The following is a 26,902-nucleotide window of genomic DNA, read 5'->3' as shown; positions in this document are numbered from 1 at the left end:
TCTATGATTTGAACCTCTCCTGTGAGTCCAGTTTTAGATTCCGATGTTTCTCTTCAGGTTTACTGTATCCCTTGGACCTTCTTATTGACGATGAAACACGGAAATTGCATCCGAATTTAATACAAAAGGCACAATGCTGACTTAAGTACAAGAGGACTGATGCTCTACCTTTCTATGATTTGAACATCTCCTGTTAGTCCAGTTTCAGATTCCGATGCTTCACTTCAGATGTTCTGTATACTTTGGACCTTCTTATTGACAATGGAACACAGAAATAGCATCCGAATTTAATACAAAAGGCACAATGCCGACTTAGTACAAGAGGACTGACACTTTAAATTTCAATGATTTGAACCTCTCCTATGAGTCCAGTTTTAGATTCCGATGCTTCACTTCAGGTTTACTGTATCCCTTGGACCATCTTATTGACGATGAAACACAGAAATTGCATCCGAATTTAATACAAAAGTCACAATGCCGACTTAAGTACAAGAGGTCTGACACTCTAACTTTCTATGAGTTGATCCTCTCCTGTGAGTCCAGTTTTAGATTCCGATGCAACACTTCAGGTTTACTGCATCCCTGGGACCTTCTTATTGACGATGAGACACAGAAATTGCATCCGAATTTAATACAAAAGGCACAATGCAGACTTAAGTACAAGAGGACTGACACTCTAATTTTCTATGATTTGAACCTCTCCTGTGAGTCCAGTTTTGGATTCCGATGCTTCACTTCAGGTTTACTGTATCCCGTGGACCTTCTTATTGACGATGAAACACAGAAATTGCATCCGAATTAAATACAAAAGGTACAATGCCGACTAAAGTACAAGAGGACTGACGCTCTAACTTTCTATGATTTGAAACTCTCCTGTGAGTCCAGTTTCAGATTCCGATGCTTCACTTCAGGTTTACTGTATCCTTTGGAACTTCTTATTGACGATGGAACACAGAAATTGCATCCGAATTAAATACAAAAGGCACAATGCCGACTTAGTACAAGAGGACTGACACTTTAACTTTCATTGATTTGAACCTCTCCTGTGAGTCCTGTTTTAGATTCCGATGCTTCACTTCAGGTTTACTGTATCCCTTGGACCTTCTTATTGACGATGAGACACTGAAATTGCATCCGAATTTAATACAAAAGGCACAATGCCGACTTAAGTACAAGAGGACTGACACTCTAACTTTCTATGATTTGAACCTCTCCTGTGAGTCCAGTTTTAGATTCCGATGCGTCACTTCAGGTTTACTGTATCCCTTGGACCTTATTATTGCCGATGAAACACAGAAATTGCAACCAAATTTAATACAAAAGGCACAATGCCGACTTAAGTACAAGAGGACCTATCCTGTAAGTCCAGTCTTAGTTTCCGATGCTTCACGTCAGGTTTACTGTATCCCTAGGACCTTCTTATTGACGATGAAACACAGAGATTGCATCTGAATTTAATACAAAAGGCACAATGCCGACTTAAGTACAAGAGGACTGACACTCTAACTTTCTATGATTTGAACCTCTCCTTTGAGTCCAGTTTCAGATTCCGATGCTTCACTTCAGGTTTACTGTATCCTTTGGACCTTCTTATTGACGATGGGACACAGAAATATCATCCGAATTTAATACAAAAGCCACAATGCCGACTTACGTACAAGAGGACTGACACACAAATTTTCTATGATTTGAACCTCTCCTGTGAGTCCAGTTTTGGATTCCGATGCTTCACTTCAGGTTTACTGTTTCACGTGGACCTTCTTATTGACGATGAAACACAGAAATTGCATCCGAATTTAATACAAAAAGCACAACGGCGACTTTAGTACAAGAGGACTGACACTCTTAGTTTCTATTATTTGAACCTCTCCTGTTAGTCCAGTTTGAGTTTCCGATGCTTCACTTCAGGTTTACTGTTTCCCTTGGACCTTCTAATTGACGATGAAACACAGAAATTGCATCTGAATTTAATACAAAAGGTACAATGTCAACTTAAGTACAAGAGAATTGACACTCTAACTTTCTATGATATGAACTTGTCCTGTGAGTCCAGTTTTAGATTTCGATGCTTCAGTATAGGTTTACTGTATCCCTTGGACCTTCTTATTGACGAGGAAACCCAGAAATTGCATCTGAATTTAATACAAAAGGCACCATGTCGACTTAAGTAAATGAGGAATGACACTCTAACTCACTATGATTTGAACCTCTCCTGTGAGTCCAGTTTTGGATTCCGATGATTCACTTCAGGTTTACTGTATCCCTTGGACCTTCTTATTGACGATGAAACACAGAAATTGCATCCGAATTTAATACAAAAGGCACAATGCCGATTTAAGTACAAGATGACTGACACTCAAATTTTCTAAGATTTGAACCTCTCCTGTGAGTCCAGTTTTAGATTCCGATGCTTCATTTCTGGTTTACTGTATCCCTTGGACCTTCTTAAAGACGATGAAACACAGAAATTGCATTCGAAATTAATACGAAAGGCACAATGCCGACTTAAGTACAAAGGACTGGCATTCTAACTTTCTATCATTTGAAGCTCTCCTGTGAGTCCAGTTTTAGATTCCGATGCTTCACTTCAGGTTTACTGTATCTCGTGGACCTACTTATTGACGATGAAACACAGAAATTGCATCCGTATTTAATACAAAAGTCATAATGTCGACTTAAGTACAATAGGACTGACACTCTAACTCTCTATGATTTGAACCTCTCCTGTGAGTCCAGTCTTGGATTTCGATGCTTCAATTCAGGTTTACTGTATCCCTTGGACCTTCTTATTGACGATGAAACACAGAAATTGAATCCGAATTTAATACAAAAGGCACAATGCCGACTTAAGTACAAGAGGACTGACACGCTAACTCTCTATGATTTGAACCTCTCATGTGAGTCCAGTTTTCGATTCCGGTGCGTCACTTCAGGGTTACTGTATCCCATGGACCTTCGTATTGATGATGAAACACAGAAATTGCATCCGAATTTAATACAAAAGGCACAATGCCGACTTAAGTAAAAGAGGACTGACACTCTAACTTTCTACGATATGAACCTGTCCTGTGAGTCCAGTTTTAGACTCCGATGCTTCACTCCCGGTTTACTGTATCCCTTGGACATTCTTATTGACGATGAAACACAGAAATTGCATCCGAATTTAATACAAAAAGCACAATGCCGACTTAAGTACAAGAGGGCTGACACTCTAACTCTCTATGATTTGAACCTCTCCTGTGAGTCCAGTTTCAGATTCCGATGCTTCACTTCAGGTTTACTGTATCCCATGAAACTTCTTATTGACGATGAAACACAGAAATTGCATCCCAATGTAATACAAAAAGCACAATGCCGACTTAAGTAAAAGAGGACTGACACTCTAACCCTCTATGATTTGAACCTCTCCTGTGAGTCCAGTTTTAGATTCCGATGCTTCACTTCAGGTTTACTGTATCCCCTGTACGTTCGTATTGACGATGAAACACAGAAATTGCATCCGATTTTTGATACAAAAGGCACAATGCCGACTTAAGTACAAGAGGACTGACACTCTAACTCTCTATGATTTGAACATCTCCTGTGAGTCCAGTTTTAGATTCCGATGCTTCACTTCTGGTTTACTGTATCCCTTTGACCTTCTTTTTGGCGATGAAACACAGAAATTGCATCCGAATTAAATACAAAAGGTACAATGCCGACTTAAGTACAAGAGGACTGACACTCTAACTTTCTATGATTTGAACCTCTCCTGTGAGTCCAGTTTTAGATTCCGATGCTTCACTTCAGGTTTACTGTATCCCTTGGACCTTCTTATTGACGATGAAACACAGAAATTGCATCCAAATTTAATACAAAGGGCACAATGCCGACTTAAGTACAAGAGGACTGACACTCTAACTTTCTATTATTTTAACCTCTTTTGTGAGTCCAGTTTTAGATTCCGATGCTTCACTTCAGGTTTACTGTATCCCTAGGACCTTCTTATTGACGATCAAACACAGAAATTGCATCCGAATTTAATACAAAAGGCACAATGCCGACTAAAGTACAAGAGGACTGACGCTCTAACTTTCTATAATTTGAAACTCTCCTGTGAGTCCAGTTTCAGATTCCGATGCTTCACTTCAGGTTTACTGTATCCTTTGGAACTTCTTATTGACGATGGAACACAGAAATTGCGTCCGAATTAAATACAAAAGGCACAATGCCGACTTAGTACAAGAGGACTGACACTTTAACTTTCATTGATTTGAACCTCTCCTGTGAGTCCTGTTTTAGATTCCGATGCTTCACTTCAGGTTTACTGTATCCCTTGGACCTTCTTATTGACGATGAGACACTGAAATTGCATCCGAATTTAATACAAAAGGCACAATGCCGACTTAAGTACAAGAGGACTGACACTCTAACTTTCTATGATTTGAACCTCTCCTGTGAGTCCAGTTTTAGATTCCGATGCGTCACTTCAGGTTTACTGTATCCCTTGGACCTTATTATTGCCGATGAAACCCAGAAATTGCAACCAAATTTAATACAAAAGGCACAATGGCGACTTAAGTACAAGAGGACCTCTCCTGTAAGTCCAGTCTTAGTTTCCGATGCTTCACGTCAGGTTTACTGTATCCCTAGGACCTTCTTATTGACGATGAAACACAGAGATTGCATCTGAATTTAATACAAAAGGCACAATGCCGACTTAAGTACAAGAGGACTGGCACTCTAACTTTCTATGATTTGAACCTCTCCTTTGAGTCCAGTTTCAGATTCCGATGCTTCACTTCAGGTTTACTGTATCCTTTGGACCTTCTTATTGACGATGGGACACAGAAATATCATCCGAATTTAATACAAAAGCCACAATGCCGACTTACGTACAAGAGGACTGACACTCAAATTTTCTATGATTTGAACCTCTCCTGTGAGTCCAGTTTTGGATTCCGATGCTTCACTTCAGGTTTACTGTATCACGTGGACCTTCTTATTGACGATGAAACACAGAAATTGCATCCGAATTTAATACAAAAGGCACAATGCCGACTTAAGTGCAAGAGGACTGACACTCTACATTTCTATGATTTGAACCTCTCCTGTGAGTCCAGTTTTAGATTCCGATGCTTCACTTCAGGTTTACTGTATCCCTTGGACCTTCTTATTGACGATGAAACACAAAAATTTCATCCGAATTTAATACAAAAAGCACAACGGCGACTTTAGTACAAGAGGACTGACACTCTTAGTTTCTATTATTTGAACCTCTCCTGTTAGTCCAGTTTGAGTTTCCGATGCTTCACTTCAGGTTTACTGTTTCCCTTGGACCTTCTAATTGACGATGAAACACAGAAATTGCATCTGAATTTAATACAAAAGGTACAATGTCAACTTAAGTACAAGAGAATTGACACTCTAACTTTCTATGATATGAACTTGTCCTGTGAGTCCAGTTTTAGATTTCGATGCTTCAGTATTGGTTTACTGTATCCCTTGGACCTTCTTATTGACGAGGAAACCCAGAAATTGCATCTGAATTTAATACAAAAGGCACCATGTCGACTTAAGTAAATGAGGAATGACACTCTAACTCACTATGATTTGAACCTCTCCTGTGAGTCCAGTTTTGGATTCCGATGATTCACTTCAGGTTTACTGTATCCCTTGGACCTTCTTATTGACGATGAAACACAGAAATTGCATCCGAATTTAATACAAAAGGCACAATGCCGATTTAAGTACAAGATGACTGACACTCAAATTTTCTAAGATTTGAACCTCTCCTGTGAGTCCAGTTTATGATTCCGATGCTTCACTTCAGGTTTACTGTATCCCTTGGACCTTCTTAAAGACGATGAAACACAGAAATTGCATTCGAAATTAATACGAAAGGCACAATGCCGACTTAAGTACAAAGGACTGGCATTCTAACTTTCTATCATTTGAAGCTCTCCTGTGAGTCCAGTTTTAGATTCCGATGCTTCACTTCAGGTTTACTGTATCTCGTGGACCTACTTATTGACGATGAAACACAGAAATTGCATCCGTATTTAATACAAAAGTCATAATGTCGACTTAAGTACAATAGGACTGACACTCTAACTCTCTATGATTTGAACCTCTCCTGTGAGTCCAGTCTTGGATTTCGATGCTTCAATTCAGGTTTACTGTATCCCTTGGACCTTCTTATTGACGATGAAACACAGAAATTGAATCCGAATTTAATACAAAAGGCACAATGCCGACTTAAGTACAAGAGGACTGACACGCTAACTCTCTATGATTTGAACCTCTCATGTGAGTCCAGTTTTCGATTCCGGTGCGTCACTTCAGGGTTACTGTATCCCATGGACCTTCGTATTGATGATGAAACACAGAAATTGCATCCGAATTTAATACAAAAGGCACAATGCCGACTTAAGTAAAAGAGGACTGACACTCTAACTTTCTACGATATGAACCTGTCCTGTGAGTCCAGTTTTAGACTCCGATGCTTCACTCCCGGTTTACTGTATCCCTTGGACATTCTTATTGACGATGAAACACAGAAATTGCATCCGAATTTAATACAAAAAGCACAATGCCGACTTAAGTACAAGAGGGCTGACACTCTAACTCTCTATGATTTGAACCTCTCCTGTGAGTCCAGTTTCAGATTCCGATGCTTCACTTCAGGTTTACTGTATCCCATGAAACTTCTTTTGACGATGAAACACAGAAATTGCATCCCAATGTAATACAAAAAGCACAATGCCGACTTAAGTAAAAGAGGACTGACACTCTAACCCTCTATGATTTGAACCTCTCCTGTGAGTCCAGTTTTAGATTCCGATGCTTCACTTCAGGTTTACTGTATCCCCTGTACGTTCGTATTGACGATGAAACACAGAAATTGCATCCGAATTTGATACAAAAGGCACAATGCCGACTTAAGTACAAGAGGACTGACACTCTAACTCTCTATGATTTGAACATCTCCTGTGAGTCCAGTTTTAGATTCCGATGCTTCACTTCTGGTTTACTGTATCCCTTTGACCTTCTTTTTGGCGATGAAACACAGAAATTGCATCCGAATTTAATACAAAAGGCACAATGCCGACTTAAGTACAAGAGGACTGACACTCTAACTTTCTATGATTTGAACCTCTCCTGTAAGTCCAGTTTTAGATTCCGATGCTTCACGTCAGGTTTACTGTATCCCTAGGACCTTCTTATTGACGATGAAACACAGAGATTGCATCTGAATTTAATACAAAAGGCACAATGCCGACTTAAGTTCAAGAGGACTGACGCTCTAACTTTCTATGATTTTAACCTCTCCTTTGACCCCAGTTTCAGATTCAATTGCTTCACTTCAGGTTTACTGTATCCTTTGGACCTTCTTATTGACGATGGGACACAGAAATATCATCCGAATTTAATACAAAAGCCACAATGCCGACTTACGTACAAGAGGACTGACACTCAAATTTTCTATGATTTGAACCTCTCCTGTGAGTCCAGTTTTGGATTCCGATGCTTCACTTCAGGTTTACTGTATCTCTTAGACCTTCTTATTGACGATGAAACACAGAAATTGCATCCGAATTTAATACAAAAGGCACAATGCCGACTTAAGTACAAGAGGACTGACACTCTATCTTTCTATGATTTGAACCTCTCCTGTGAGTCCAGTTTTAGATTCCGATGCTTCACTTCAGGTTTACTGTATCCCTTGGACCTTCTTATTGACGATGAAGCACAGAAATTGCATCCAAATTTAATACAAACGGCACAATACCGACTTAAGTACAAGAGGACTGACACTCTAACTTTCTATTATTTTAACCTCTCCTGTAAGTCCAGTTTTAGATTCCGATGCTTCACTTCAGGTTTACTGTATCCCTTGGACCTTCTTATTGACGATGAAACACAGAAATTGCATCCGAATTTAATACAAAAGTCACAATGCCGACTTAAGTACAAGAGGACTGACACTCTAACGTTCAATGATTTGATCCTCTCCTGTGGGTCCAGTTTTAGATTCCGATGCTTCACTTCTGATTTACTGTATCCCTTTGACCTTCTTATTGACGATGAAACACAGAAATTGCATCCGAATTTAATACAAAAGGCACATTGCCGACTTAAGTACAAGAGGACTGATACTCTAACTCTCTATGATTTGAACCTCTCCTGTGAGTCCAGTTTTCAGATTCCGATGCTTCACTTCAGGTTTACTGTATCCCTCTTACCTGCTTATTGACGATGAAACACAGAAATTGCATCCGAATTTAATACAAAACGCACAATGCCGATTTAAGAACATGAGGACTGACACTCTAACTCTCTATGATTTGAACCTCTCCTGTGAGTCCAGTTTTAGATTCCGGTGCTTCACTTCAGGTTTACTGTATCCCTTGGACCTTCATATTGACGATGAAACACAGAAATTGTATTCGAATTTAATACAAAAGGCACAATGCCGCCTTAAGTACAAGAGGACTGACACTCTAACTTTTTATGATTTAAACCTCTCCTGTGAGTCCAGTCTTAGATTCCGATGCTTCACTTCAGGTTTACTGTATCCCTTGGACCTTCTTATTGACGATGAAACACAAAAATTTCATCCGAATTTAATACAAAAAGCACAACGGCGACTTTAGTACAAGAGGACTGACACTCTTAGTTTCTATTATTTGAACCTCTCCTGTTAGTCCAGTTTTAGTTTCCGATGCTTCACTTCAGGTTTACTGTTTCCCTTGGACCTTCTAATTGACGATGAAACACAGAAATTGCATCCGAATTTAATACAAAAGGTACAATGCCAACTTAAGTACAAGAGAATTGACACTCTAACTTTCTATGATATGAACTTGTCCTGTGAGTCCAGTTTTAGATTCCGATGCTTCAGTATAGGTTTACTGTATCCCTTGGACCTTCTTATTGACGAGGAAACCCAGAAATTGCATCTGAATTTAATACAAAAGGCACAATGTCGACTTAAGTAAATGAGGAATGACACTCTAACTCTCTATGATTGGAACCTCTCCTGTGAGTCCAGTTTTAGATTCCGATGATTCACTTCAGGTTTACTGTATCCCTTGGACCTTCTTATTGACGATGAAACACAGAAATTGCATCCGAATTTAATACAAAAGGCACAATGCCGACTTAAGTACAAGATGACTGACACTCAAATTTTCTATGATTTGAACCTCTCCTGTGAGTCCAGTTTTAGATTTCGATGTTTCACTTCAGGTTTACTGTATCCCTTGGACCTTCTTATAGACGATGAAACACAGAAATTGCATTCGAATTTAATACGAAAGGCACAATGCCGACTTAAGTACAAAGGACTGACACTCTAACTTTCTATCCTTTGAAGCTCTCCTGTGAGTCCAGTTTTAGATTCCGATGCTTCACTTCAGGTTTACTGTACCTCGTGGACCTTCTTATTGACGATGAAATACAGAAATTGCATCCGTATTTAATACAAAAGTCATAATGTCGACTTAAGTACAAGAGGGCTGACACTCTAACTCTCTATGATTTGAACCTCTCCTGTGAGTCCAGTTTCAGATTCCGATGCTTCACTTCAGGTTTACTGTATCCCATGGAACTTCTTATTGACGATGAAACACAGAAATTGCATCCCAATTTAATACAAAAAGCACAATGCCGACTTAAGTAAAAGAGGACTGACACTCTAACCCTCTATGATTTGAACCTCTCCTGTGAGTCCAGTTTTAGATTCCGATGCTTCACTTCAGGTTTACTGTATCCCCTGTACGTTCGTATTGACGATGAAACACAGAAATTGCATCCGAATTTGATACAAAAGGCACAATGCCGACTTAAGTACAAGAGGACTGACACTCTAACTCTCTATGATTTGAACATCTCCTGTGAGTCCTGTTTTAGATTCCGATGCTTCACTTCTGGTTTACTGTATCCCTTTGACCTTCTTTTTGGCGATGAAACACAGAAATTGCATCCGAATTTAATACAAAAGGCACAATGCCGACTTAAGTACAAGAGGACTGACACTCTAACTTTCTATGATTTGAACCTCTCCTGTAAGTCCAGTTTTAGATTCCGATGCTTCACGTCAGGTTTACTGTATCCCTAGGACCTTCTTATTGACGATGAAACACAGAGATTGCATCTGAATTTAATACAAAAGGCACAATGCCGACTTAAGTTCAAGAGGACTGACGCTCTAACTTTCTATGATTTTAACCTCTCCTTTGAGTCCAGTTTCAGATTCCGATGCTTCACTTCAGGTTTACTGTATCCTTTGGACCTTCTTATTGACGATGGGACACAGAAATATCATCCGAATTTAATACAAAAGCCACAATGCCGACTTACGTACAAGACGACTGACACTCAAATTTTCTATGATTTGAACCTCTCCTGTGAGTCCAGTTTTGGATTCCGATGCTTCACTTCAGGTTTACTGTATCTCTTAGACCTTCTTATTGACGATGAAACACAGAAATTGCATCCGAATTTAATACAAAAGGCACAATGCCGACTTAAGTACAAGAGGACTGACACTCTACCTTTCTATGATTTCAACCTCTCCTGTGAGTCCAGTTTTAGATTCAGATGCTTCACTTCAGGTTTACTGTATCCCTTGGACCTTCTTATTGACGATGAAGCACAGAAATTGCATCCAAATTTAATACAAAAGGCACAATACCGACTTAAGTACAAGAGGACTGACACTCTAATTTTCTATTATTTTAACCTCTCCTGTAAGTCCAGTTTTGGATTCCGATGCTTCACTTCAGGTTTACTGTATCCCTTGGACCTTCTTATTGACGATGAAACACAGAAATTGCATCCGAATTTAATACAAAAGTCACAATGCCGACTTAAGTACAAGAGGACTGACACTCTAACGTTCAATGATTTGATCCTCTCCTGTGGGTCCAGTTTTAGATTCCGATGCTTCACTTCTGGTTTACTGTATCCCTTTGACCTTCTTATTGACGATGTAACACAGAAATTGCATCCGAATTTAGTACAAAAGGCACAATGCCGACTTAAGTACAAGAGGACTGATACTCTAACTCTCTATGATTTGAACCTCTCCTGTGAGTCCAGTTTTCAGATTCCGATGCTTCACTTCAGGTTTACTGTATCCCTCTTACCTTCTTATTGACGATGAAACACAGAAATTGTATCCGAATTTAATACAAAACGCACAATGCCGATTTAAGAACATGAGGACTGACACTCTAACTCTCTATGATTTGAACCTCTCTTGTGAGTCCAGTTTTAGATTCCGGTGCTTCACTTCAGGTTTACTGTATCCCTTGGACCTTCATATTGACGATGAAACACAGAAATTGTATTCGAATTAAATACAAAAGGCACAAATCCGCCTTAAGTACAAGAGGACTGACACTCTAACTTTTTATGATTTAAACCTCTCCTGTGAGTCCAGTCTTAGATTCCGATGCTTCACTTCAGGTTTACTGTATCCCTTGGACCTTCTTATTGACGATGAAACACAAAAATTTCATCCGAATTTAATACAAAAAGCACAACGGCGACTTTAGTACAAGAGGACTGACACTCTTAGTTTCTATTATTTGAACCTCTCCTGTTAGTCCAGTTTTAGTTTCCGATGCTTCACTTCAGGTTTACTGTTTCCCTTGGACCTTCTAATTGACGATGAAACACAGAAATTGCATCCGAATATAATACAAAAGGTACAATGCCAACTTAAGTACAAGAGAATTAACACTCTAACTTTCTATGATATGAACTTGTCCTGTGAGTCCAGTTTTAGATTCCGATGCTTCAGTATTGGTTTACTGTATCCCTTGGACCTTCTTATTGACGAGGAAACCCAGAAATTGCATCTGAATAAAATACAAAAGGCACAATGTCGACTTAAGTAAATGAGGAATGACACTCTAACTCTCTATGATTTGAACCTCTCCTGTGAGTCCAGTTTTAGATTCCGATGATTCACTTCAGGTTTACTGTATCCCTTTGACCTTCTTATTGACGATGAAACACAGAAATTGCATCCGAATTTAATACAAAAGGCACAATGCCGACTTAAGTACAAGATGACTGACACTCAAATTTTCTATGATTTGAACCTCTCCTGTGAGTCCAGTTTTAGATTCCGATGCTTCACTTCAGGTTTACTGTACCCCTTGGACCTTCTTATAGACGATGAAACACAGAAATTGCATTCGAATTTAATACGAAAGGCACAATGCCGACTTAAGTACAAAGGACTGACATTCTAACTTTCTATCATTTGAAGCTCTCCTGTGAGTCCAGTTTTAGATTCCGATGCTTCACTTCAGGTTTACTGTACCTCGTGGACCTTCTTATTGACGATGAAAGGCAGAAATTGCATCCGTATTTAATACAAAAGTCATAATGTCGACTTAAGTACAAGAGGACTGACACTCTAACTCTCTATGATTTGAACCTCTCCTGTGAGTCCAGTTTCACATTCCGATTCTTCACTTCAGGTTTACTGTATCCCTTGGACTTCCTTATTGACAATGAAACACAGAAATTGCATCCGAATTTAATACAAAACGTACAATACCGACTTATGTACAAGAGGACTGACACTCTAACTCTCTATGATTTGAACCTCTCCTGTGAGTCCAGTTTTGGATTCCGATGCTTCACTTCAGGTTTACTGTATCCCATGGACCTTCGTATTGATGATGAAACACAGAAATTGCATCCGAATTTAATACAAAAGGCACAATGCCGACTTAAGTAAAAGAGGACTGACACTCTAACTTTCTATGATATGACCCTGTCCTGTGAGTCCAGTTTTAGACTCCGATGCTTCACTCCCGGTTTACTGTATCCCTTGGACATTCTTATTGACGATGAAACACAGAAATTGCATCCGAATTTAATACAAATAGCACAATGCCGACTTAAGTACAAGAGGGCTGACACGCTAACTCTCTATGATTTGAACCTCTCCAGTGAGTCCAGTTTCAGATTCCGATGCTTCACTTCAGGTTTACTGTATCCCATGGAACGTCTTATTGACAATGAAACACAGAAATTGCATCCCAATTTAATACAAAAAGCACAATGCCGACTTAAGTAAAAGAGGACTGACACTCTAACCCTCTATGATTTGAAGCTATCCTGTGAGTCCAGTTTTAGATTCCCATGCTTCACTTCAGGTTTACTGTATCCCCTGTACGTTCGTATTGACGATGAAACTCAGAAATTGCATCCGAATTTGATACAAAAGGCACAATGCCGACTTAAGTACAAGAGGACTGACACCCTAACTCTCTATGATTTGAACATCTCCTGTGAGTCCAGTTTTAGATTCCGATGCTTCACTTCAGGTTTACTGTATCCCTTTGACCTTCTTTTTGGCGATGAAACACAGAAATTGCATCCGAATTTAATACAAAAGGCACAATGCTGACTTAAGTACAAGAGGACTGTGACTCTAACTCTCTATGGTTTGAACCTCTCCTGTGAGTCCAGTTTTAGATTCCGATGCTTTACTTCAGGTTTACCTTATCCCATGGACCTTCTTATTGACGATGAAACACAGAAATAGCATCCGAATTTAATACAAATGGCACAATGGGGACTTAAGTACATGAGGACTAACACTCTAACTTTCTATGATTTGAACCTCTCCTGTGAGACCAGTTTTAGATTCCGGTGCTTCACTTCAGGTTTACTATATCCCTCGGACCTTCTTATTGACTATGAAACACAGAAATTACATCCGAATTTAATGCAAAAGGCACAATGCCGACTTAAGTACAAGAGGACTCACACTCTAACTCTCTATGATTTGAACCTCACCTGTGAGTCCAGTTTTAGATTCCGATGCTACCCTTCAGGTTTACTGTATCCCTTGAACCTTGTTATTGCCGATGAAACACAGAAATTTCATCCGAATTTAATACAAAATGCACAATGCCGACTTAAGTACAAGAGGACTGACACTCTAACTCTCTATGATCATAACCTCTCCTGGGAGTCCAGTTTTAGATTCCGATGCTTCACTTCTGGTTTACTGTATCCCTTGGACCTTTTTATTGACGATGAAACACAGAAATTGCATCTGAATTTAATACAAAAGGGAAAATGCCGACTTAAGTACAAGAGGACTGACACTCTAACTCTCTATGATTTGGACCTCTCCTTTGAGTCCAATTATAGATTCCGATGCTTCACTTAAGGTTTACTGTATCCCTTGGACCACCTTATTGACGATGAAACACAGAAATTGCATCCGAATTTAATACAAAACGCACAATGCTGACTTAAGTACAAGAGGACTGACACTCTAACTCTCTATGAATTGAACCTCTCGTCTGAGTCCAGTTTTAGATTCCGATGCTTCACTTGAGTTCTACTGCAAACCTAGGACCTTCTTATTGACGATGAAACACAGAAATTACATCCGGATTTAATACAAAAGGCACAATGCCGACTTAAGTACAAGAGGACTGACACTCTAACTTTCGATGATTTGAACCTCTTCTGTGAGACCAGTTTTGGATTCCGATGCTTCACTTCAGGTTTACCTTATACCTTGGACCTTCTTATTGTCGATGAAACACAGAAATAGCATCCGAATTTAATACAAAAGGCATAATGCCGACTTAAGTACAAGAGGACTGACACTCTAACATTCTTTGATTTGAATCTCTCCTGTGGGTCCAGTTTTATTTTTAGATGCTTCCCTTCAGGTTTACTGTATCTCTTTGACCTTCTTATTGACGATGAAACACAGAAATTGCATCCGAATTTAATACGAACGGCACAATGCCGTCTTAAGTACAAGAGGACTGACACTCTAACTTTCTATGATTTGAACCTCTCCTGTGACTCCAGTTTTAGATTCCGATGCTACATTTCAGGTTTACTGTATCCTGTGGACCTTCTTATTGACGATGAAAAACAGAAATTACATCCGAATTTAATACAAAAGGCACAATGCCGACTTAAGTACAAGAGGACTGATACTCTAACTCTCTATGATTTGAACCTCTCCTGTGAGTCCAGTTTTCAGATTCCGATGCTTCACTTCAGGTTTACTGTATCCCTTTGACCTTGTTGTTGACGATGAAACACAGAAATTGCATCCGAATTTAATACATAACGCACAATGCCGATTTAAGAACATGAGGACTGACACTCTAACTCTCTATGATTTGAACCTCATCTGTGAGTCCAGTTTTAGATTCCGGTGCTTCACTTCAGGTTTACTGTATCCCTTGGACCTTCATATTGACGATGAAACACAGAAATTGTGTTCGAATTTAATCCAAAAGCACAATGCCGCCTTAAATACAAGAGGACTGACACTCTAACTTTCTATGATTTGAACCTCTTCTTTGAGTCCAGTTTCAGATTCCCATGTTTCACTACAGGTTTACCTTATCCCTTGGACTTTCTTATTGACGATGAAACACAGAAATTGCATCCGGATTTAATACAAATGTCACAATGCCGACTTAAGTACAAGAGAACTGAAACTCTAACTTTCTATGATTTGAACCACTCCTGTGAGTCCAGTTTTAGATTCCGATGCTACACTTCAGGTTTACTGTACCCCTTGGACCTTGTTATTGACGATGAAACACAGAAATTGCATCCGAATTTAATACAAAAGGTACAAGGCCAACTTAAGTACAAGAGAATTGACACTCTAACTTTCTATGATTTAAACCTCTCCTGTGAGTCCAGTTTTAGATTCCGATGCTTCAGTTCAGGTTTACTGTATCCCTTGGAACTTCTTATTGACGATGAAACACAGAAATTGCATCCGAATTTAATACAAAACGCACAATGCTGACTTAAGTACAAGAGGACTGACACTCTAACTTTCTATGATTTAAACCTCTCCTGTGAGTCCAGTTTTAGATTCCGATGCTTCACTACAGGTTTACTGTATCCCTTGGAACTTCTTATTGACGATGAAAAACAGAAATTGCATCCGAATTTAATACAAAAGGCACAATGCCGACTTAAGTACAGGAGTACTGACACTCTAACTTTGTATGATTTGAACCTTTCCTGTGAGTCCAGTTATAGATTCCGATGCTTCACTTCAGGTTTACTGTATCCCTTGGACCTTCTTAATGACGATGAGACACAGAAATTGTTTCCGAATTTAATACAAAAGGCACAATGGCGACTTTAGTACAAGAGGACTGACACTCTAAGTTTATATTCATTGAACCTCTCCTGTTAGTCCAGTTTTAGTTTCCGATGCTTCACTTCAGGTTTACTGTTTCCCTTGGACCTTCTAATTGACGATGAAACACAGAAATTGCATCCGAATTTAATACAAAAGGTACAATGCCAACATTAAGTACAAGAGAATTGACACTCTAACATTCTATGATATGAACTTGTCCTGTGAGTCCAGTTTAAGATTCCGATGCTTCAGTATAGGTTTACTGTATCCCTTGGACCTTCTTATTGACGACGAAACCCAGAAATTGCATCTGAATTTAATACAAAAGGCACAATGTCGCCTTAAGTAAAAGACGAATGACACTCTAACTCTCTATGATTTGAACCCCTCCTGTGAGTCCGGTTTTAGATCCCGATGCTTCATTTCAGGTTTACTGTATCCCTTGGATCTTCTTATTGACGGTGAAACACAAAAATTGCATCCGAATTTAATACAAAAGGCACAATGCCGACTTAAGTACAAGATGACTGACACTCAAATTTTCAATGATTTGAACCTCTCCTGTGAGTCCAGTTTTAGATTCCGATGCTTCACTTCAGGTTTACTGTATCCCTTGGAACTTCTTATTGACGATGAAACACAGAAATTGCATCCGAATTTAATACATAACGCACAATGCCGATTTAAGAACATGAGGACTGACACTCAAACTCTCAATGATTTGAACCTCTTCTGTGAGTCCAGTTTTAGATTCCGGTGCTTCACTTCAGGTTTACTGTATCCCTTGGACCTTCATATTGACGATGAAACACAGAAATTGTATTCGAATTTAATCCAAAAGCACAATGCCGCCTTAAATACAAGAGGACTGACACTCTAACTTTCTATGATTTGAACCTCTTCTTTGAGTCCAGTTATAGATTCCGATGCTTCACTTCAGGTTTACTGTATCCCTTGGACCTTCTTATTGACGATGAGACACAGAAATTGCATCCGAATTTAATACAAAAGGTACAATGGCAACTTTAGCACAAGAGGACTGACACTCTAAGTTTATATTATTTGAACCTCTCCTGTTAGTCCAGTTTTAGTTTCCGATGCTTCACTTCAGGTTTACTATTTCCCTTGGACCTTCTAATTGACGATGAAACACAGAAATTGCATCTGAATTTAATACAAAAGGCACAATGTCGACTTAAGTAACAGAGGAATGACACTCTAACTCTCTATGATTTGAACCTCTCCTGTGAGTCCAGTTTTTGATTCCGATGCTTCACTTCAGGTTTACTGTATCCCTTGGACCTTCTTATTGACGATGAAACACAGAAATTGCATCCGAATTTTATACAAAAGGCACAATGCCGATTTAAGTACAAGATGACTGACACTCAAATTTTCTATGATTAGAACCTCTACTGTGAGTCCAGTTTTAGATTCCGATGCTTCACTTCAGGTTTACTGTATCCCTTGGACCTTCTTATAGACGATGAAACACAGAAATTGCATTCGAATTTAATACAAAAGGCACAATGCCGACTTAAGTACAAAGGACTGACATTCTAACTTTCTATCATTTGAAGCTCTCCTGTGTGTCCAGTTTTAGATTCCGATGCTTCACTTCAGGTTTACTGTATCTCGTGGACCTTCTTATTGACGATGAAACACAGAAATTGCATCCGAATTTAATACAAAAGTCATAATGTCGACTTAAGTACAAGAGGACTGACTCTCTAACTCTCTATGATTTGAACCTCTCCTGTGAGTCCAGTTTCACTTTCCGATTCTTCACTTCAGGTTTACTGTATCCCTTGGACTTCCTTATTGACAATGAAACACAGAAATTGCATCCGAAATTAATACAAAACCCACAATACCGACTTATGTACAAGAGGACTGACACTCTAACTCTCTATGTTTTGAACCTCTCCTGTGAGTCCAGTTTTGGATTCCGATGCTTCAATTCAGGTTTACTGTATCCCTTGGACCTTCTTATTGACGATGAAACACAGAAATTGCATACGAATTTAATACAAAAGGCACAATGCCAACTTAAGTACAAGAGGACTGACACGCTAACTCTCTATGATTTGAACCTCTCATGTGAGTCCAGTTTTCGATTCCCGTGCGTCACTTCAGGGTTACTGTATCCCTTGGACCTTCGTATTGACGATGAAACACAGAAATTTCATCCGAATTTAATACAAAAGGCACAATGGCGACTAGACTACAAGAGGACTGACTCTCTAACTCTCTATGATTTGAACCTCTCCTGTGAGTCCAGTTTTAGATTCCGATGCTTCACTTCAGGTTTACTGTATCCCTTGGACCTTCTAATTGACGATGAAACACAGAAAATGCATCTGAATTTAATACAAAAGGCACAATGTCGACTTAAGTAACAGAGAAATGACACTCTAATTCTCTATGATTTGAACCTCTCCTGTGAGTCCAGTTTTTGATTCCGATGCTTCACTTCAGGTTTACTGTATGCCTTGGACCTTCTTATTGACGATGAAACACAGAAATTGCATCCGAATTTAATACAAAAGGCACAATGCCGATTTAAGTACAAGATGACTGACACTCAAATTTTCTATGATTAGAACCTCTACTGTGAGTCCAGTTTTAGATTCCGATGCTTCACTTCAGGTTTACTGTATCCCTTGGACCTTCTTATGGACGATGAAACACAGAAATTGCATTCGAATTTAATACAAAAGGCACAATGCCGACTTAAGTACAAAGGACTGACATTCTAACTTTCTATCATTTGAAGCTTTGCTGTGAGTCCAGTTTTAGATTCCGATGCTTCACTTCAGGTTTACTGTATCTCGTGGACCTTCTTATTGACGATGAAACACAGAAATTGCATCCGAATTTAATACAAAAGTCATAATGTCGACTTAAGTACAAGAGGACTGACTCTCTAACTCTCTATGATTTGAACCTCTCAAGTGAGTCCAGTTTCACTTTCCGATTCTTCACTTCAGGTTTACTGTATCCCTTGGACTTCCTTATTGACAATGAAACACAGAAATTGCATGCGAAATTAATACAAAACCCACAATACCGACTTATGTACAAGAGGACCGACACTCTAACTCTCTATGCTTTGAACCTCTCCTGTGAGTCCAGTTTTGGATTCCGATGCTTCAATTCAGGTTTACTGTATCCCTTGGACCTTCTTATTGACGATGAAACACAGAAATTGCATCCGAATTTAATACAAAAGGCACAATGCCAACTTAAGTACAAGAGGACTGACACGCTAACTCTCTATGATTTGAACCTCTCATGTGAGTCCAGTTTTCGATTCCGGTGCGTCACTTCAGGGTTACTGTATCCCTTGGACCTTCGTATTGACGATGAAACACAGAAATTTCATCCGAATTTAATACAAAAGGCACAATGGCGACTAGACTACAAGAGGACTGACACTCTAACTCTCTATGATTTGAACCTCTCCTGTGAGTCCAGTTTTAGATTCCGATGCTTCACTTCAGGTTTACTGTATCCCTTGGAACTTCTTATTGACGATGAAACACAGAAATTGCATCCGAATTTAATACAAAACGCACAATGCTGACTTAAGTACAAGAGGACTGACACTCTAACTTTCTATGATTTAAACCTCTCCTGTGAGTCCAGTTTTAGATTCCGATGCTTCACTTCAGGTTTACTGTATCCCTTGGAACTTCTTATTGGCGATGAAACACAGAAATTGCATCCGAATTTAATACAAAAGGCACATGCCGACTTAAGTACAAGAGTACTGACACTCTAACTTTCTATGATTTGAACCTCTCCTGTGAGTCCAGTTATAGATTCCGATGCTTCACTTCAGGTTTACTGTATCCCTTGGACCTTCTTATTGACGATGAGACAGAGAAATTGCATCCGAATTTAATACAAAAGGCACAATGCCGACTTAAGTACAAGAGGACTGACACTCTAACTCTCTACGATTTGAACCTGTCCTGCGAGTCCAGTTTTAGATTCTTATGCTTCACTTCAGGTTTATTGTATCCCTTGGACCTTTTTATTTACGATGAAACACAGAAATTGCATCCGAATTTAATACAAAAGGAACAATGTCGACTTAAGTACAAGAGGACTGACACTCAAACTTTCTATGATTTAAAACTCTTCTTAGAGTCCAGTTTTAGATTCCGAAGCTTCACTACAGGTTTACCTTATTCGTTGGACCTTCTTTTTGACGATGAAACACAGAAATTGCATCCGGATTTAATACAAAAGGCACAATGCCGACTTAAGTACAAGAGGACTCACACTCTAACTTTCTATGATTAGAAACTCTCCTGTGAGACCTGTTTTAGATTCCGATGCTTCCCTACAAGTTTACTATATCCCTCGGACCTTCTTATTGACGATGAGACACAGAAATTGCATCCGAATTTAATGCAAAAGGCACAATGCCGACTTAAGCACAAGAGGACTGACACTTTAACTTTCTATAATTTGAACCTCTCCTGTGAGACCAGTTTTAGTTTCCGATGCTACACTTCAGGTTTACTGTATTCCTTGAACTTTGTTATTGACGATGAAACACAGAAATTGCATCCAAATTTAATACAAAAGGCACAATGACGACTTAAGTACAAGAGGACTGACACTCTAACTCTATGATCTTAACCTCTCCTGTGAGTCCAGTTTTAGATTCCGATGCTTCACTTCAGGTTTACTGTATCCCTTGGACCTTTTTATTGACGATGAAACACAGAAATTGCATCCGAATTTAATACAAAAGGCACAATGCCAACTTAAGTACAAGAGGACTGACACGCTAACTCTCTATGATTTGAACCTCTCATGTGAGTCCAGTTTTCGATTCCGGTGCGTCACTTCAGGGTTACTGTATCCCTTGGACCTTCGTATTGACGATGAAACACAGAAATTTCATCCGAATTTAATACAAAAGGCACAATGGCGACTAGACTACAAGAGGACTGACTCTCTAACTCTCTATGATTTGAACCTCTCCTGCGAGTCCAGTTTTAGATTCCGATGCTTCACTTCAGGTTTACTGTATCCCTTGGACCTTCTAATTGACGATGAAACACAGAAAATGCATCTGAATTTAATACAAAAGGCACAATGTCGACTTAAGTAACAGAGGAATGACACTCTAATTCTCTATGATTTGAACCTCTCCTGTGAGTCCAGTTTTTGATTCCGATGCTTCACTTCAGGTTTACTGTATCCCTTGGACCTTCTTATTGACGATGAAACACAGAAATTGCATCCGAATTTAATACAAAAGGCACATTGCCGATTTAAGTACAAGATGACTGACACTCAAATTTTCTATGATTAGAACCTCTACTGTGAGTCCAGTTTTAGATTCCGATGCTTCACTTCAGGTTTACTGTATCCCTTGGACCTTCTTATAGACGATGAAACACAGAAATTGCATTCGAATTTAATACAAAAGGCACAATGCCGACTTAAGTACAAAGGACTGACATTCTAACTTTCTATCATTTGAAGCTCTGCTGTGAGTCCAGTTTTAGATTCCGATGCTTCACTTCAGGTTTACTGTATCTCGTGGACCTTCTTATTGACGATGAAACACAGAAATTGCATCCGAATTTAATACAAAAGTCATAATGTCGACTTAAGTACAAGAGGACTGACTCTCTAACACTCTATGATTTGAACCTCTCAAGTGAGTCCAGTTTCACTTTCCGATTCTTCACTTCAGGTTTACTGTATCCCTTGGACTTCCTTATTGACAATGAAACACAGAAATTGCATGCGAAATTAATACAAAACCCACAATACCGACTTATGTACAAGAGGACCGACACTCTAACTCTCTATGCTTTGAACCTCTCCTGTGAGTCCAGTTTTGGATTCCGATGCTTCAATTCAGGTTTACTGTATCCCTTGGACCTTCTTATTGACGATGAAACACAGAAATTGCATCCGAATTTAATACAAAAGGCACAATGCCAACTTAAGTACAAGAGGACTGACACGCTAACTCTCTATGATTTGAACCTCTCATGTGAGTCCAGTTTTCGATTCCGGTGCGTCACTTCAGGGTTACTGTATCCCTTGGACCTTCGTATTGACGATGAAACACAGAAATTTCATCCGAATTTAATACAAAAGGCACAATGGCGACTAGACTACAAGAGGACTGACACTCTAACTCTCTATGATTTGAACCTCTCCTGTGAGTCCAGTTTTAGATTCCGATGCTTCACTTCAGGTTTACTGTATCCCTTGGAACTTCTTATTGACGATGAAACACAGAAATTGCATCCGAATTTAATACAAAACGCACAATGCTGACTTAAGTACAAGAGGACTGACACTCTAACTTTCTATGATTTAAACCTCTCCTGTGAGTCCAGTTTTAGATTCCGATGCTTCACTTCAGGTTTACTGTATCCCTTGGAACTTCTTATTGACGATGAAACACAGAAATTGCATCCGAAATTAATACAAAAGGCACATGCCGACTTAAGTACAAGAGTACTGACACTCTAACTTTCTATGATTTGAACCTCTCCTGTGAGTCCAGTTATAGATTCCGATGCTTCACTTCAGGTTTACTGTTTCCCTTGGACCTTCTTATTGACGATGAGACAGAGAAATTGCATCCGAATTTAATACAAAAGGTACAATGGCAACTTTAGTACATGAGGACTGACACTCTAAGTTTATATTATTTGAACCTCTCCTGTTAGTCCAGTTTTAGTTTCCGATGCTTCACTTCAGGTTTACTGTTTCCCTTGGACCTTCTAATTGACGATGAAACACAGAAATTGCATCCGAATTTAATACAAAAGTCATAATGTCGACTTAAGTACAAGAGGACTGACTCTCTAACTCTCTATGATTTGAACCTCTCCTGTGAGTCCAGTTTCACTTTCCGATTCTTCACTTCAGGTTTACTGTATCCCTTGGACTTCCTTATTGACAATGAAACACAGAAATTGCATCCGAAATTAATACAAAACCCACAATACCGACTTATGTACAAGAGGACTGACACTCTAACTCTCTATGTTTTGGACCTCTCCTGTGAGTCCAGTTTTGGATTCCGATGCTTCAATTCAGGTTTACTGTATCCCTTGGACTTTCTTATTGACGATGAAACACAGAAATTGCATCCGAATTTAATACAAAAGGCACAATGCCAACTTAAGTACAAGAGGACTGACACGCTAACTCTCTATGATTTGAACCTCTCTTGTGAGTCCAGTTTTAGATTCCGATGCTTCACTTCAGGATTACTGTATCCCTTGGACCTTCTTATCGTCGATAAAACACAGAAATTTCATCCGAATTTAATACAAAAGGCACAATGGCGACTAGACTACAAGAGGACTGACACTCTAACTCTCTATGATTTGAACCTCTCCTGTGAGTCCAGTATTAGATTCCGATGCTTCACTTCAGGTTTACTGTATCCCTTGGATCTTCTTATTGACGATGAAACACAGAAATTGCATCCGAATTTAATACAAAACGCACAATGCTGATTTAAGTACAAGAGGACTGACACTCTAACTTTCTATGATTTAAACCTCTCCTGTGAGTCCAGTTTTAGATTCCGATGCTTCACTTCAGGTTTACTGTATTCCTTGGAACTTCTTATTGACGATGAAACACAGAAATTGCATCCGAATTTAATACAAAAGGCACATGCCGACTTAAGTACAAGAGTACTGACACTCTAACTTTCTATGATTTGAACCTCTCCTGTGAGTCCAGTTATAGATTCCGATGCTTCACTTCAGGTTTACTGTATCCCTTGGACCTTCTTATTGACGATGAGACAGAGAAATTGCATCCGAATTTAATACAAAAGGTACAATTGCAACTTTAGTACAAGAGGACTGACACTCTAAGTTTATATTATTTTAACCTCTCCTGTTAGTCCAGTTTTAGTTTCCGATGCTTCACTTCAGGATTACTGTTTCCCTTGGACCTTCTAATTGACGATGTAACACAGAAATTGCATCCGAATTTAATACAAAAGGTACAATGCCAACTTAAGTACAACAGAATTGACACTCTAACATTCTACGATATGATCTTGTCCTGTGAGTCCAGTTTAAGATTCCGATGCTTCAGTATAGGTTTACTGTATCCCTTGGACCTTCTTATTGACGACGAAACCCAGAAATTGCATCTGAATTTAATACAAAAGGCACAATGTCGACTTAAGTAAAAGAGGAATGACACTCTAACTCTCTATGATTTGAACCTCTCCTGTGAGTCCAGTTTTAGATTCCGATGCTTCACTTCAGGTTTACTGTATCCCTTGGACCTTCTTATTGACGATGAAACACACAAATTGCATCCGAATTTAATACAAAAGGCACAATGCCGATTTAAGTACAAGATGACTGACACTCAAATTTTCTATGATTTGAACCTCTACTGTGAGTCCAGTTTTAGATTCCAATGCTTCACTTCAGGTTTACTGTATCCCTTGGACCTTCTTATAGACGATGAAACACAGAAATTGCATTCGAATTTAATACAAAAGGCACAATGCCGACTTAAGTACAAAGGACTGACATTCTAACTTTCTATCATTTGAAGCTCTCCTGTGAGTCCAGTTTTAGATTCCGATGCTTCACTTCAGGTTTACTGTATCTCGTGGACCTTCTTATTGACGATGAATCACAGAAATTGCATCCGAATTTAATACAAAAGGCACAATGCCGACTTAAGTACAAAGAAACTTCCACTCTAACACTATATGATTTGAACCTCTCTTGTGAGTCCAGTTTCAGATTCCGATGCTTCACTTCAGGATTACTGTATCCCTTGGACCTTCTTATCGTCGATAAAACACAGAAATTTCATCCGAATTTAATACAAAAGGCACAATGGCGACTCGAGTACAAGAGGACTGACACTCTAACTCTCTACGATTTGAACCTCTCCTGTGAGTCCAGTTTTAGATTCCGATGCTTCACTTCAGGTTTACTGTATCCCTTGAACCCTCTTATTGCCAAAGAAACACAGAAATTGCATCCGAATTTAATACAAAAGACACAATGCCGAATTAAGTACAACAGGACTGACACTCTTACTCTCTATGATTTGAACCTCTCCTGGGAGTCCAGTTTTTGATTCCGATGCTTCACTTCTTTTTTACTGTATCCCTTGGACCTTCTTATTGACGATGAAACACAGAAATTGCATCCGAATTTAATATAAAAAGCGCAATGCCGACTTAAGTACAAGAGGACTGACACTCTAACTCTCTATGATTTGAACATCTCCTGTGAGTACAGTTTTAGATTCCGGTGCTTCAATTCAGGTTTACTGTATCCCTTTGACCTTCTTATTGGCTATGAAACACAGAAATTGCATCCGAATTTAATACATAAGGCACAATGCCGACTTAAGTACAAGAGGACTGACACTCTAACTCTCTACGATTTGAACCTGTCCTGCGAGTCCAGTTTTAGATTCTAATGCTTCACTTCAGGTTTATTGTATCCCTTGGACCTTTTTATTTACGATGAAACACAGAAATTGCATCCGAATTTAATACAAAAGGAACAATGCCGACTTAAGTACAAGAGGACTGACACTCAAACTTTCTATGATTTAAAACTCTTCTTAGAGTCCAGTTTTAGATTCCGAAGCTTCACTACAGGTTTACCTTATTCGTTGGACCTTCTTTTTGACGATGAAACACAGAAATTGCATCCGGATTTAATACAAAAGGCACAATGCCGACTTAAGTACAAGAGGACTCACACTCTAATTTTCTATGATTAGAAACTCTCCTGTGAGACCTGTTTTAGATTCCGATGCTTCCCTACAAGTTTACTATATCCCTCTGACCTTCTTATTGACGATGAGACACAGAAATTGCATCCGAATTTAATGCAAAAGGCACAATGCCGACTTAAGCACAAGAGGACTGACACTCTAACTTTCTATAATTTGAACCTCTCCTGTGAGACCAGTTTTAGTTTCCGATCCTACACTTCAGGTTTACTGTATTCCTTGAACTTTGTTATTGACGATGAAACACAGAAATTGCATTCAAATTTAATACAAAAGGCACAATGACGACTTAAGTACAAGAGGACTGACACTCTAACTCTATGATCTTAACCTCTCCTGTGAGTCCAGTTTTAGATTCCGATGCTTCACTTCAGGTTTACTGTATCCCTTGGACCTTTTTATTGACGATGAAACACAGAAATTGCATCCGAATTTAATACAAAAGGTACAATGCCGACTTAAGTACAAGAGGACTGACACTCTAACTCTCTATGATTTGAAACTCTCCTGTGAGTCCAGTTTTAGATTCCGATGCTTCACTTCAGGTTTACTGTATCCCTTGGACCGTCTTATTGACGATGAAACAAAGAAATTGCATCTGAATTTAATACAAAAGGCTCAATGCTGACTTATGTACCAGAGGACTGACACTCGAACTCTCTATGATTTGAACCTCTCCTGTGAGTCCAGTTTCAGATTCCGATGCTTCACTTCAGGTTTACTGTAACCCTTGGACTTCCTTATTGACGATGAAACACAGAATTTGCATCCGAATTTAATACAAAAGACACAATGCCGACTTAAGTACAAGAGGACTGTCACTCTAACTCTCTATGATTTGAACCTCTCCTGTGAGTCCAATTTTAGATTCCGATGCTTCACTTCAGGTTTACTGTATCGCTTGGACCTTCTTATTGACGATGAAACACAGAAATTGCATCCGAATTTAATAAAAAT

This window comes from Schistocerca serialis, chromosome 9 (genome assembly GCF_023864345.2).
Source record: "Schistocerca serialis cubense isolate TAMUIC-IGC-003099 chromosome 9, iqSchSeri2.2, whole genome shotgun sequence".
Taxonomy (NCBI): Eukaryota; Metazoa; Arthropoda; class Insecta; order Orthoptera; family Acrididae; genus Schistocerca; species Schistocerca serialis.
This window is presented reverse-complemented; position numbering follows the sequence as displayed.